A 15,422-nucleotide genomic window follows, 5' to 3' on the forward strand; every position below is an offset into this window, starting at 1 on the left:
TTCATCCCATTAACTTGGGTTTCATTTGAACGCCGTTCCCAGAGGGTGCTGCCACTGCACCAAATTTAACTTTATTTATGCCCCTCTGCTCAGAAGTGTGGCTGCTTTGTATTTCAACGAACCATCCACGTGGTCCAAGTCTTGAGTGAATTAATTGCAAAGCGCTCCAATTCCTCCAACCTCTTCGAATGATCTATGTGCAGAAAAATGTGAGTAATGTCGTCCAGTGACAGTTGTGCATGTTTTCTAAAAGATTTATTGAATTGGAAATACAATAGTTTTAATCATAGAATCATAGCGGTAGCACAGTGGTTAGCGCTGTCGCTTCACAGCTCCCGGGTCTCCGGTTCGATTCCTGGATGACTCTCTGTGTGGAGTCTCCCCGTCTCTGCGTGGGTTTCCTCCGGGTGCTCCGGTTTCTTCCCACAGTCCAAAGATGTGCAGATTAGGAGGAATGGCCATGCTAAATTTCCCTAAGTGTCCAAAAATGGTTAGGTGAGATTGTTGGGTTACGGGGATAGGGTGGAGGTGTGAGCCTCAGTAAGGTGCTCTTTCCAAGGGCCGGTGCAGATTCAATGGGCCGAATGGCCTCCTTCTGCACTGTATATTGTATGATTCTATGATAAATTGAACACCTTTTGCACAGTAATCAGTCAATGTTGCACTGTGTTTCCTCTGTGTATTCTGCTGCTTGACTGGTTGATTTGCAAGTCATTTTGTAATGATTTTATCCTGCAATTCACACCTTGGTCGAAATTCTCCGATATCGGCGCGATGTCCGCCGGCTGGCGCCCAAAATGGCGCAAATCAGTCGGGCATCGCGCTGCCCCAAAACTGCGGAATGCCCCAAAACGCACCGGACGAATTTCCGCCCTGCCAGCTGGCGGAAAAGGCCTTTGGTGCCCCGCCAGCTGGCGCGGAAATGACATCTCCGGACGGTGCATGCGCGGGAGCGTTAGCGGCCGCTGACGGCATTCCTGTGCATGTGCAGTGGAGGGAGTCTCTTCTGCCTCCGCCATGGTGGAGACCTTGGCGAAGGCGGAAGGAAAAGAGTGCCCCACGGCACAGGCCCGCCCGCGGATTGGTGGGCCCCGATCACGTGCCAGGCCACCGTTGGGGCACCCCCCGGGGCCAGATCGCCCCGCGCCGGAGCCGGCCCGCGCCGCCTTGTCCCACCGGTAAGGTAGGTGGTTTAATCTACGCTGGCGGGACAGGCATTTTAGCAGCGGGACTTCGGCCCATCCGGGCCGGAGAATCGCGGGGGGGGCGCGCGATTCCCGCCCCCGCCGAATCTCCGGTGCTGGAGAATTCGGCAACCGGCGGAGGCGGGATTCACGCCAGCCCCCGGCAATTCTCCGACCCGGCGGGGGGTCGGAGAATCTCACCCCTTATGTTTGATATCTCTAATAATTGGTGAAAGTCGTGACACAAGAACAAGCTATTAAAAAAAAGTATCCTTAGTTTGAATCAATTTCAGTCAGAACCTGAGCCATAAGACTTCCATGAGGGCTGCACACGTGTGAAATGCACAACGTTAGCTCAGAGCAAAACTGTGTATCAGTAAGGAAGAAAAATGCATTTTAAAAGCTAATTAACCCTTCCAAATATACGTGTATGCTGATTGCAAGTGTGATCCATTAAATATGTAGGACTTTTATAGTATTTCCCTTTGTTGAGCTGTGGGGGCACCGTAGCACAGTGGTTAGCACTCTTGCTTCACAGCTCCAGGGTCCCAGGTTTGATTCCTGGCTTGGGTCACTTTCTGCACGGAGTCTGCACATTCTCCCTGTGCGTGGGTTTCCTCCAGATGCTCTGGTTTCCTCCCACACTCCAAAGAAGTGCAGGTTAGGTGGATTGGCCATGCTAAATTGCCCATAGTGTCCAAAACGGTTAGGTAGGGTTACGGGGATAAGGTGGAGGTGTGGGCTTAAGTAGGGTGCTCTTTATAAGGGCCGGTGCAGACTCGATGGGCCGTATGGCCTCCTTCTGCACTGTAAATTCTATAATTCTAAGTATCAATATCTGACATCTAAGTACAAGATTTAGGAGCATTCATCTAAGTATCAATCAGACATCTAACAGACTGCTTTTAACAGAGTAGAATTACATCAAAATGCACCATTTTGCCCAACAGGCCTTTTCCCCACATTTATGCTCCCTGTGAGCCTCAACCCAATCAAACACATCTAACCCTGCCCACGTGTTCTTTCTCTCTCATGTACTTACCTAGCTGCCCATTAAATGCATCGATATGATTCATCTCAACCACTATTGTGTGGTAGGAAGTTACATATTCTAACCACTCCCTGGGTAAAGTGGTTTCTCCTGAATTCCTTACTGGTGAGTATTGTTTATGGGTTTAAACTAGGGATCATCAGCTCAGCCACAAGGGGAAGCATCTTCTGTACATCGTTATCCTATTAAAAAGAATTCTATCAGGTCACCAGCTCACATCCCCGCTTTTCTGGAGGGGGATACCTTGGCTGTTCACAATAGGGAACCGGATTCTCCTTATGCCCTGGTTCAGACAGTAGCCTGGAGAGGGAAGATGTTGGGCGGGATTCTCCAATCGCACGGCAGAGTGTCCACGCCGTCGTAAACGGTGTCGTGTTTTCCGACGGCGTGAACAGGCCGCTCCCACGTCTAATTCTGGCCCCGACAGGGGGCCAGCACGGCGCTGGAATGGTTCGCGGCGCTCCAGCTGCAGATCCCAGCACGAATTGTGCGCCGCGGGATCTGCGCATGCGCAGTTGCACTGGCGCCAACGAGGACATGCGCAGTGGTCCCGTCGCCAACGCACGCATGCACAGTGGCCTCCTTCAACGCGCCGGCCCCGACGCAACATGGCGCAGGGCTACAAGGGCCGGCACGTAGGAAAGGAGGCTCCCAGCCACAGAGGCCGGCCCACCGATCGGTGGGTCCCGATCGCGGGCCAGGCCACATCGGAGGCTCCCCCCTGGGTCGGACCCCCCCCCCCCCCCCCAGCCCCCTCCACACACACACAACCCGCCACCTGACCCTTACATGCCGAGGTCCCGCCGGCCCAGAGCGGGTTAGAATGGCGCCAGCGAGACTCGGCTCTTTTCCTACGGCCGCTCAGCCCATCCGGGCTGGAGAATCGGCGGGCCGGCCACAAAGGCCAGCCCGTGACTGGCGCCGCACCAACCATGCCGGCGCCAATGGCGCCAATTCTCCCCACTTTGGAGAATCGCGTGCCAGCGTCGGGGCGGCGTGGCCCATTCGCGGGGTTTCTCCGCCCTGGTGACGGGGGTGTGCTGTATCACTTAAACCTGAATTAAAGAGAGCACAATTTTTAAAAATGAATAAAAACAGTGAATTTCATGTTGGGCTCCTGACACCTCCCCCACTGCTTTCCCCGCTTCCGCCATTATCACTTCCTTCGCCACCTTCCCCGACTTTTCCCCACTTTCACCACCTTCCCCTACTTTTCCCTGCTTTCATCACCTTCCTCCACTTTTCCCTGCTTTCCACCACCTTCCCCCACTTGCCACTGTTTTCCCCCTCTCTTACACCTCTCCAACTCTCCCACACCTCCTATTGGCAGCGCACCTGCATTCTGGTGTCGCGAGGCCTCAGGCTTTGCTCATCTGGAGTGTCAAAGTGAGGGTTAGCAAATGAGTGAGGATTGAGTGAGTGAGGGTTGATTGCTTGAGGGTGAGTGAGAATAGCTGAGTAAGTGAGTGATGGTTATAGAGTGAGGGTTGAAATAATTTGGTAAGGATGCCCAGATGAAGCACGCTCATCAAGGTGAAGTTTTTCTGAGGGCTGTGGTTGCTTCCATTTGCATCTGCCACCTCCACCACTTCCTCTTCTGGGTGGCCACACAGACATCTTGTGCACCAGGTACTGGTGGAACCAGGCACTGTGGTCTTAGCCACACCTCTCCCTATTTCCTATGTCTCCGGTTGCTCCGGGTGCTCCAGTTTCCCCCCACAGTCCAAAGATGTGCAAGTTAGATGAATTGCCCATGCTAAATTGACCAAATGCCTGGTGGAGTTATGGGGTTAGGAGTGGGGGATTGGGCCTAGGTAGTGTCATGTGAGAGTACCTTTAAGAAATGGATGTTTAAGCAATGTACCTTTAAGAAATGGAGCTGATCATATTACTGAAGTGATGTCAGAGGGTGGGGGGAGCGGAGCTCACTTCTGCTTTTTTGAGTTTCAGTTTGAGAAGCAGCTGGGAGTGTCTGTGTGTTTTGCTGTGAGCTGCAGGAAGAAACACAGAGCTGGTCTGTTGATTTCTGCAATCCAAAGACTATAAATATATTGAATGTAACCTCATGTGCTCCTATTTATGACGGTTTGAAGTCTTTTGGATGTTTAAAGGAACAGTTTGAAGGATTATTTAGTGTTGTAGTCTTTTGGGGTTATGTTTGAAGTAATGGGTGTTAAGATATTCAATGTTTGTTTTAAAGGGGTTAACTTGAGTTCATAGAATAAACATTGTTTTGTTTTAAAAACCACTTGTCCATTTCTGCTGTATCACACCTGGAGAGTACGCCGTGTGCTTCCCACACCACAATCGATTACAAGTTGTTGGTCGGTTGAACTCCATGAAACACTTTGGGGTTCTGTAAACCCGGACCCATAACAGTAGGGTGCTGTCTAGGAACAAGGGCCGGTGCAGACTTGATGGGCCGAATGGCCTCCTTATGCACTGTAGGCATTCTATGATTCTTTGAGTACGGTTCAGCAGTTATATATTGTCATGTTGCTGGTACTGTAATTTCATTGTGCGCAAAAAAAAAATCAGAAATGAAACAATTAATGAGCATTCATATAATAGATTTTCATGGGTATTTTTCAGATCCGTGCACTATTGCAAATTAAACACCAGTCTGATTCCCATACACATAAGGCTGATAATTGATCAGATGCTCAAAGGCTAGGAATCCTGTGGCAAGTATCCCACCTTCTGACTCCCCAAAGCCTGTCCACAGTCTACAGGGCACATGTCTGGAGTGTGATGGAATGCTCTCCACTTGCCTGGGTGAGTTTTGCTTCAACAACACTCAAGAAGCTTGATGCCATCGAGGACAAAGCAGCTCGTTTGATTGTCATTCCTTTCACAAACATTGACTCCCCCACCACCGATGCAGTGGCAGCAGTATGTGTTATCCACAAGATGCACTGCAGGAACTCAGACAGCACCTTCTGAACCCATGACCACTCCCACTGAGAAGGACAAAGACAGGAGATACATGGGAACACCACCACCTAGAAGTTCTCCTCCACGCCCCTCACCATCCTGACTTGGAAATATCTTGCTGTACTTTGCATTGTCCCTGGTGCAGAATTCTGCAACTGCCTCCCTAACGGTACTGTGGATGTACTTATGCCACATGGTCTGCAACAGTCCAAGAAAGCTTCTCAAGGGCAATTAGGGATGGGTCAATGAATGCTGGCATAGCCAGTGACGCTCACATTTCTGGACCGAATGAAACAATTCTCACATTTAAATCAGAGGTGTAGAGATACATTGGCATTCCAGCGTAGCCCCATCGGGGCATGGGGTGTGCTTGACTTCAACCTGTCCCCAGTTCAAGTTCCCTGTCAGTCACATCAATACCTAGCCTAAAGCTGACTGACAAAATTAGAGGCTAAATGCTTTCTGGTTGCTCCAAATGACCCCAGGCACATGCTGGTTATTTCAGGTAGGATGAGATCTGGTTTGAACTGATTACTTCCTCCAGGCAAAGAGTCCTCCAGGCCACATGAGTACTCTGAATGTACCGAAGGTGGAGCATTCCTCGCAGTGGCAAAATATTGCTGTGTACATTTCAAGCTTTTGGAAAAGGGTTTTCCCTATTCCCTAATGGGATAGGGTGGCGGCGTGGGCTCGCATAGGCTGCTCAATCCACAGGCTGGTGTTGACTCGATGGGTCGAATGGCCTCCTTCTGCACTGTAAATGCTATGATTCTATGACATGGAATTATGAAATAAATCCAAAATAAGAACATTACTAAATGCAGCTATTATTTTTTTGTAGAGGCCCACTAAGATTTGCAAACACCCACGCCAGTTCATCCTAACTTCCGGACAACAGGAAATGCTTATTGCCGGTTGTGTAGGCCTGCAATTACATCAGGATTATCTGTCTAAACCACCCTCGCTTTTTAGTGGTTGCTGGATTAGGGCAAGAGAGGCACTATTTATGCATTGTCTCTGATTTTCAGGTCTCAGACTTTGCTTCATTCTGTTCACTGCCATTATCGAGTGTTTAAGTCTATTCCAATTTGCATTAGTGGTTGCAAATAATTGCCAACACTAATAACTTGAATATTTAAACCAGAATAAATTAATAGAGATTGCATTTAAATGACATGTCATATGTTGATATAAAAGGCAAAATAATGGGGCTGTCACAATAAGAACCTTGATGCTCTTTATTCATATTCCCCATTAAAAACAGCTTCAATAGAGAAAATTGTGTTTGCTATGAACTGAGAATTAACCTCATCAGTAATGTGCCTCAGAATTAACTACGCATTTTTCATTTGCTGAGATATATATTTAAAGTCACCATTTGTTAACTTTACACTCTGACTTTTCTGTTAAGTAGAGAAACACTATCATGTGGCCTAAATTGCATAAAATGTTTATGGTAAGATGTAAATTTATGGCAAAGTAAGATATCTCAACAGATGTAGTAACCCCGAGTATAACCTGTGCCAATAATTCAAACCATGTTATGAAGACAAAATAATCAACCTTTCAAAGCTCTTGGGGTCCTTTTCAGAGATCTTTTCACTGAATCTTGGATCTCAATGCTATCAGCATGGCAGCTCTGTTGAGTTCTTTTTCGCTAATATGTCATGAATTAAACAGTGAAGACCAGTAAACTGAAGGTACAATGAAAGGCAGTCCTATATTTAATTGGTTTATATAGTTGCTGACACTTCTGGTCAAAAGCAAATCTTTCACAATGGGTAGGTGCCCTAGAGGAAATGCCTAAACTGGTCTCGACAATGTTGCAATATGAACAAGTGAAAATTCCACTGCTACTCCAATTTGGCACACTCCGTGTGCCGTGCAAGATGTATGTGGAGCCCGAGTGGAGAGGTAGCAGAACTTAAAATGTCAACAACTATTCCAGTGCTACTTATTGCCTATGGAGTACTGACAGGATTTTCGAGTTGGGATTGGGGTAGATGGTACCCGGACTAATTGGGATCTCGCTATCAATTTTTGTTTCAATTCATTTCTCTGAGATGTCCGCATTTTATTTTTTAATGTCCCTTGCACCACTTTTGAGCTCAGGCTCCAAACCTGTTTCATGTTGGTTGGTCGCACTGGTAGATGCATTGAGGATGTTTAAAGCCTCTGCGCTCAATAATGAAGGATCAGGTGTTACATGTTGCATTGCAGCTTGTATGTGTCAGCGAGCTATCACATATAGCCAAATGAGACAGCCCTGGAGAAAATCTTGTACGCAATATATCTAACAGAATTGTATATTCGCTTTACCTCGTGTCGCAAAGCAGCCTTATCAGAAACAGCAGAGTTGACTTCCATTCTAAATATCCAGGACTCCTGATCTAATTAAAATTTTGCTTTAGAAACCTTTAAAATAGAAATGTTAGCGTGATGCAGGATGAAAGCCACATTCATTGTGGTTGAAAGAAATGGCAATGTGAATATGCCGAATAAAGGTTGACAGGCCATTCACAATGTATGATAGTAGTTGTGCTTTACTTCACAGTTAACAATAACTGCTTTCGTGGCTTAGTATAATGGATTGATTGATAAAGTTGGAGAAGGTTACTCCTTTTATTTCTGCGACTATAGAACAAATGGGGTGCAAGAGGATGAGCACTGGCTTTTCTACTGCCATTTACCAAAGATCTTGCAGAATCCGTACATATTTTTGAAAGTGTGGGAGGTAAGAAAGCTATGAAGGAATGCTTGTGCCCACACCATTACTTTGAAAATCAGAACTACTTTTCATGTACATTTTATTGAACGCTGCACTGCCATGTGACTAACCATCATTGGTCTGAGAGTCCTTTGAGTTCGTCAAGAAATGATGAAAACCGCCATTAATGGACTACATGTTATTCACATGATACGAGTTTGGCTTCCCATGTCGTATTGGGATAGTTCAACTAGAAAAGATTGCTCGCCGAGATTTCCAATATTAACGATCTGTCATTGAAAGCATTCTCTGTTGAGTCTGAAGGTTTTGGATTCAAGTTTCATGGTAAAAACAAACTTGAACTTGAATCTAGGCCGACACTCCCCATCAGCGCTATATTGTCAGAGGTGCTCAGTGGGATTCTCCAACGCCCCACCGGGTCGGAGAATCCCTGCGGGGCAGCGTAAATCCCGCCCCGTTGCTCCGACGCTGGCTGCTGTATTCTCCGGCGCCGGTTTTCAGGCGAGGGCGGGGATCACGCCGCGCCGGTCGGGGGCCGTTGGCAGCAGGCCCCCCCCGGCAATTCTCCGGGCCCCGATGGGCCGAGCGGCCATCGGTTTCTGACCATCCCGCCGACCTGAAATGGACATGGTCCCACACGGCGGGACTTGGCTGGTAGGCCGGCTGGTGCGGTGCTCGGGGGGGGGGGGGGCACGGTGGCCTGGCCCGCGATCGGGTGGGCGAGGCCCACGGTGGCCTGGCCCGCGATCGGGGCCCACCGATCTGCGGGCGGGCCGGTGCCGTGAGGGCACTCCTTCCTTCCGCCTCTGTAGGGCTCCGCCATGGCCGGCGCGGAGAAGACACCCCCCTGCGCATGGGCAAGAAAACGCCAGCCGGTCTGTGCATGCGTGGAACTACGCCGGCGGTTCTGCGCATGCGCTACCTCGCGCCGGCCCTTTGGCGCCGGCCTAGCCCCCGGAAGTGCGGAGGATTCTGCAACCTCCGGTTGGCCCGACGCCACAGTGGTTTGCGCCATTTTTTTACGGCGGTGTCGGGCCATCGGGGGATTCAGGAGAATCCCGCCCACCATCTTCATACGAGACATTAAACCATTTGCCCTGTTCTGCCCCCTCAGGCAGACGTAATAAAAAGGCACTTTATTGAGGAACAATGAGCAGCAAGTTGTTTGCAATGTCCTGACCAATACTTATTCCTCAACCAGTGTCACCAAAACAAATGGTTTGGTCCTTGCTGTTTTTGGGAGCTTACTATGTCCTAATTGGCTGCTGTATGTCCTGCGGTACAACAGTGTTCTATTCCACTCTAGATATCTAGGCGGTGAAGGATAGAGCTGATTCGAATCTCTATACATTTACAAGCATTTACTTACACTGATATGGTTTGCAAACATATAGCTCCTCATCCACAGTTTGAGTGGCCTCCGATATATAGGAGCCCAAGTGAATTCCCAATTAATGCTCGCCACCAGGAATAAAATTAAATATTCAATTTCTATGCATTTAACAAACAGTGACCAAACTTCTTAATTTATTGGAAGTGCTTTGGGAAGTTCAGGGGCCGTGAAAATTACTTGAATAAATGGAAGAACCTTCTTCAAATTCAGAGAGTTAAAAATAAAACTTTATATCAAAACGACTCAATCTCCAGGTCTCACGTCATGGACTGTTTACAGGATTTTCAGGGTAGGCTTTGAACTGAGTGAGTTATTTTGGGTTTAAGTGCAACGATCTGACCTTTGCACCCCATGCTGTCTGACTTTATTGTTCCCTGTGTGGCATCCAAACACAGAGGGACTAATGTTTCAATGGCTCTCTATTGGTTTCTTGCCATTGTGAGAGGCAGAACTGTTATATCTGCTGCAACTGTCACACCAGTGGAAGGTTTTCTTTTAAATTGCATGGTTAAATCATTTATAGTCTTCGTCTTGCTGGCCAAAAATAAAAGGTTGATCCTAATCAATCACCTTCCAAAGGAAATCACAGCTCGCAAGATTCAAACAATTGATTTGATTACTCGCCTCAGGAAGATACGATGAACAATAATATTTTAAGGTATAAAATTGATAGTCTTCGGAGATGTGAACAAGAAAACAACAAGGCAAGTACAACATAAGATGTGATTATGAGCCTGCAGCTACTGATTGAGAAGACAATAACAATTGATGGGAAAATCTTTACTGTGTCCATCTCCTCAGAACCACATAAATTGATCAGTTTTTTAATGTCGGGTTCAGGCAGGCATTTCAACATGAGGTATGGGTATAGTGGACACTTGGGGATGAATTTTAACACTCAGAAACAGGACTGTGATTTATTTGGATATTGAATTGTTAAAGATCTGATATCCAACTGCCGCCTATTCAATTGCGGGTTTTGCGTGATCACAGACAGTTCCAGGAGATGGCTTGGAAATGTATATATTTTCATGAGGCTTGCAGCCTCCGGTTTAACCTTTTTTCTGGTTTTGCAGTCGCCTCTCCATCAGGGCAAGAGGGGTGAGAACCGGGTCAAGGGGAAGGTAAGTGGTCGTTACTGCTCGTGAGCCATAAGGAGCAGGAGTATTTCCCAACGCCCTGTCATGGATACACCTTAACTGCTCGTGCAGCCTGCTCTGATGTCCAACCTGCCTGACCGGGAGCCAAGGCCTTCACCTTATAGTGAGGGTGTTGTCAAGTACACGAGATGCACACCATGGCGTTAAAGCTCCAAATCCCTTGGGGGACCAACCAGGGGTGACATTCTTCGACCTCCCGCCGGGTCGGAGAATCGCCGGGGGCTGGCGTGAATCCCGCCCCCACCAGTTGCCGAGGTCTCCGGCACCGGATATTCGGCGGGGGCGGGAATCGCGCTGCGCCGGTTGGCGGGCCCCCCCGCTCGATTCTCCGGCCCGGATGGGCCGAAGTCCCGCCGATAAATTGCCTGTCCCGCCGGCGTAAATAAAATCACCTACCTTACCGCGGGACAAGGCGGCGTGGGCGGGCTCTGGGGGGGGCACGGGGCGATCTGACCCCGGGGGGTGCCCCCACGGTGGCCTGGCCCGCGATCGGGGCCCACCGATCCGCGGGCGGGCCTGTGCCGTGGGGGCACTCTTTCCCTTCCGCCTCCGCCATGGTGGAGACTCCCTCCACTGTGCATGCGTGGGAAACTGTCAGCGGCCGCTGACGCTCTCGCGCATGCGCCGCCCGGAGATGTCATTTCCGCGGCAGCTGGCGGGGCAACAAAGGCCGTTTCCGCCAGCTGGCGGGGCGGAAATTCCTCCGGCGTCGGCCTAGCCCCTCAATGTTGGGGCTCGGCCCCCAAAGATGCAGAGCATTCCGCGCCTTTGGGGCGGCGCGATGCCCGTCTGATTGGCGCCGTTCTGGGCGCCAGTCGGCGGACATCGTGCCGTTTCCGGAGAATTTTGCCCCAGGTCTCCCATCCAGAACTCCAGCATTGGTACATAACCTGCCTCTGCTCATGGGCGAAATTCTCCCGAAACGGCGCGGTGTCCGCCGACTGGTGCCCAAAACCGCGCCAATCAGGCGGGCATCGCACCGCCCCAATGGTGCGGAATGCTCCGCATCTTTGGGGGCCGAGCCCCAACATTGGGGGGCTAGGCCGGCGCCGGAGGAATTTCCGCCCCGCCAGCTGGCGGAAACGGCCTTTGTTGCCCCGCTAGCTGGCGCGGAAATGACATCTCCGGGCGGCGCATGCGCGGGAGCATCAGCGGCCGCTGACAGTTTCCCACGCATGCGTAGTGGAGGGAGTCTCTTCCGCCTCCGCCATGGTGGAGACCGTGGCGGAGGCGGAAGGGAAAGAGTGCCCCCACGGCACAGGCCCGCCCGCGGATCGGTGGGCCCCGATCGCGGGCCAGGCCACCGTGGGGGCACCCCCCCGGGGCCAGATCGCCCCGCGCCCCCCCCGGGACTCCGGAGCCCCGCCCACGCCGCCTTGTCCCGCCGTTCAAAAGGTGGTTTAATCCACGCCGGCGGGCAGGCAATTTATCGGCGGGACTTCGGCCCACCCGGGCCGGAGAATCCAGCGGGAGGGCCCGCCAACCGGCGCGGCCCGATTCCCGCCCCCGCCGAATATCCGATGCCGGAGACTTCGGCAACCGGCGGGGGCGGGATTCACACCAGCCCCCGGCAATTCTCCGACCCGGCGGGGGGTCGGAGAATGACGCCCCATATCCAGGCATCAATCTTCACTATGAATTTAAGGTAGTCGTAAAAGGGTTTCAGAGTAGGTCAAGGATAATCTAAAAGAGATTGATAGACATGCAAGTTATTCAGTTATATAGCAAAACTGAGATGAGAGGACTGACTTGCGTTGGAGTGCAGTGGGAGGAATACAAATTAACAGCTGCCAGAGCATAGATAATTGTCTCCTGCACGGCAATGTAAAACGTACGTACAAAAGCTTCAGGCATAAGTTAATGAGTGAAGAAAATTGATGTCAATGGACTTGGTGTTTGAAGTGTGGACTTGTAGACCGCTAATAAGACTATCAAGGATCGAGTTTAAAAACACATAGGTCTAGAAGAACTAACTGTGAAAAGGGGACTGATTAAGACTGGCAATGGCAAAGTGAGGATACTTTGTTCTTGTGTGGGTCAAAAAGAATGCAGCGAAGAATTTCCAAATGTGTGCTTTGAACAATTTCTTCTAAGAAAAAGCCAACTCCATTAAATCAACAATTAGGCTGGTGTTTGCTGGAGACTGTGAGGGGTGAACTCGACCGATTATTGGCTGAGGCAGTTACTAGATGAGATGTGGAATTCAATCCTATCGGGAGGCAAGAATTGATTTCCATATAAACACCTCTAGGACATGACAGAATATTTCATTGGCACGTGTGAGAAAAAGCTGCTTCTTTCCGATTTTTTTCCTCATACATTCTACAAAAACCAAAGAGACCTCGAATGTGTGATGCTCCCTAAAAATGCACTTATTTTTGGAGCCCAAATGGAGCTTTTGTAGGGATGTTAAGTATTTTGATTCATTTCCTTTCTCGGCTGTTTTAAGTCGAAGCACACTCAACAGCTCAAAAATAAAGCTTTTCTTGAAATGGTACTAAGCATTCATAAGGTAATATCATTTCCAGGTTGTGTCTGAAATAAATTTGGATCCTTCATAAAAATGGGTGATGGATTGCATCTGCAATGCAAGTCTTCAGTTTAGCAAATTACTGCGGATGCTGGAATCTGAAACAAAAACGGAGAATACTGGACATTATAATTGTTTATTGTCACAAGTCGGCTTCAATGAAGTTACTGTAAAAATCCCCTAGTCGCCACATCCCGGCGCCTGTTCGGGGAAGCCGGTATGGGAATTGAACCCGCGCTGTTGACCTTGTTCTGCATTACAAGCCAGCTGTTTAGCATTCTCAACAGGTCTGACAGCATCTGTGGAGAGAGAAGGGAGCTAATGTTTTGGGAGGCGATGGTAAACATTGGGGTTTTACCCATTAAGTCATTGAACCATGAAGGGAGATGAATGAATCAAAGCTGCAGATGGTTTACAGAAGCTGTCCATCACAGACCACTACTAGAAAGCTATGAATGGCTTGCAGCTAATGGATCTGTGGGAATCAGATGCAGATCACAGCTGCTCCCCTTCCAGGAATGGGCACATAGAAGTGTGAGGTAAGTGTTACAGCTGTAATTCCTCTCACTGCCCCTGTCTGGACTGCTCCCTAGCTTCCAGACAGGGCTCTCTTTTTTGGGGGTGTGGTCTGTGTGTGTGGGAGGGGGGAGTTTATGGGGGTTCCCACTCCCTATTACAGGTGTCTGGGGGATATCCCTAATACAGTAGTCCTTGGGGGGGGGGGTCTCTTTTGTGGGGGGGGGGGGGGCTTCCTGGCAGTGGTTTCTTTACTGGGGGCTTTTTGTGGGGGTCCCCCATTTAGGGGATCTCTGCGGCGAGTCCCTATCTAGGTTGTCTCTATGGGAGTCCCCCTATCTTGGGTTTCACTATGGGGGTCTCCCTGAAAAGGAGGTCTCTGTGGGAGGACTCCCTATCTAGGAGGACTCTGTGGGTGTCTGCCTATTTAGGGGGTCTCTGTGGGAGTGCCCCTATCTTGGGGGTCACTGTGGGGGGGGGGGGTTACCCTATTTAGGAGCTGTAGGGAGTGGACCAACCCCATTTGGGACGGCGCCAGATCACCCATTGACTGTACCACCATCATCTGGGTCTGTATCACATCAGCCAGTTACTGCGCCAGGTCCCGCTGGGACTAGGCCACCTCCCTCTGTGTCTGTGCCACGTCAGCCAGCACCTGGGCAATGCCGCCGACCTACCCAGCCATGGCCTGCTGCTGGCTTGGCCATGCTCCGAAGCACCGCTGCAATTTCCAGGTGGCCTGGCCAACATGGCTGCCTGTGAGGTGACAACCCTGTCCTGGGCCTCAGCCAGCACCTGCAGAAAATTCCCAGGCCTTGGACATGGTGATCCATTGCCAAAACCCTCACCCCCAATGCCTCCACCGCGGACGTCACCCATGCGGTGTTGGCCTGGGTGGCACCACCTCCCGCTCCTGCACGCGGTTGGACTCCTCCAACTGACAATGGAGATGCTGGATGCTCGCTGACATCCCCTCATATAGTCCCTGGCTCTGCGACTGCATCTCCCCGATCGATGGAACTGTCCGTTGTTCCAGAAGCCCAAAACCCTTCTGAATGGCAGCTAGTTCCTGGGGTCGGCTGCCCTCCGACCGTCAGTCTCCTCGGCATTTCCAACCTCCACCTGCTGTACTGGACCAGCTATATGGTGAGCACCAGAGAGTGTCCCAGGAGCCTCTGCACTAAAGTGCCCAACCGAGGTGAGTATCTCTGGGATGATGGAGGGTGTTAGAGACAGCTGCGACGGGAAATCTTTGTCAACATCGGACCCCAGCTCTGGGGTGTCCTGAGCCTTGGGCCGAGGGCCGTCATCTAAGCTACTCTCCTCGCCACTGCTTGACTCCCAGGGGATCTCCGGCTGTGGTACTGGCTGGGTGCGGGGGGCACCTGATGGACCTGCCCATTCCCCAGCAGGTCCTGCAAGACACAAGATAAGACACGTGATTGGACCATCGGCCGGCGGATGGTGCAGGTGAGTGTGGTGTGGGGGTGAGGTGGTGAGGGTGATGATGAGGGTGGTGTGGGGGTGAGGGTGCAGGTGGGGTGAGGGTGAGAGCAGTGTGGGGGTGAGAGTGGTGTGAGGGCGACCTCCCTTTTTTCCGGGTAGCACGATAGCATAGATGGTTAGCACTGTGGCTTCACAGCGCCAGGGTCCCAGGTTCGATCCCCTGCTGGGGCACTGTCTGTGCGGAGTCTGCACGTTCTCCCCGTGTCTGCGTGGGTTTCCTCCGGGTGCTCCGGTTTCCTCCACAATCCAAAGATGTGCAGGTTAGGTGGATTGGCCAAGATAAATTGCCCTTAGTGACCAAAAAGGTAAGGAGGGGTTATTGGGTTACGGGGATTGGGTGGAAGTGAGGGCTTAAGTGGGTCGGTGCAGACTCGATGGGCTGAATGTCCTCCTTCTGCACTGTATGTTCTATGTCCATTT

At 50.6% G+C, this 15,422-nt stretch overlaps 1 protein-coding gene across 3 annotated transcripts in view; it reads left to right on the forward strand.

The window, feature by feature from the left end:
- The window catches only part of LOC140398473 (MAGUK p55 subfamily member 2-like), an 841,369-nt gene that overhangs the window by 433,204 nt on the left and 392,743 nt on the right, over positions 1-15,422 (forward strand). The window lies entirely within an intron of this gene.

Source organism: Scyliorhinus torazame, chromosome 21, assembly GCF_047496885.1.
Source record: "Scyliorhinus torazame isolate Kashiwa2021f chromosome 21, sScyTor2.1, whole genome shotgun sequence".
Lineage (NCBI taxonomy): Eukaryota > Metazoa > Chordata > Chondrichthyes > Carcharhiniformes > Scyliorhinidae > Scyliorhinus > Scyliorhinus torazame.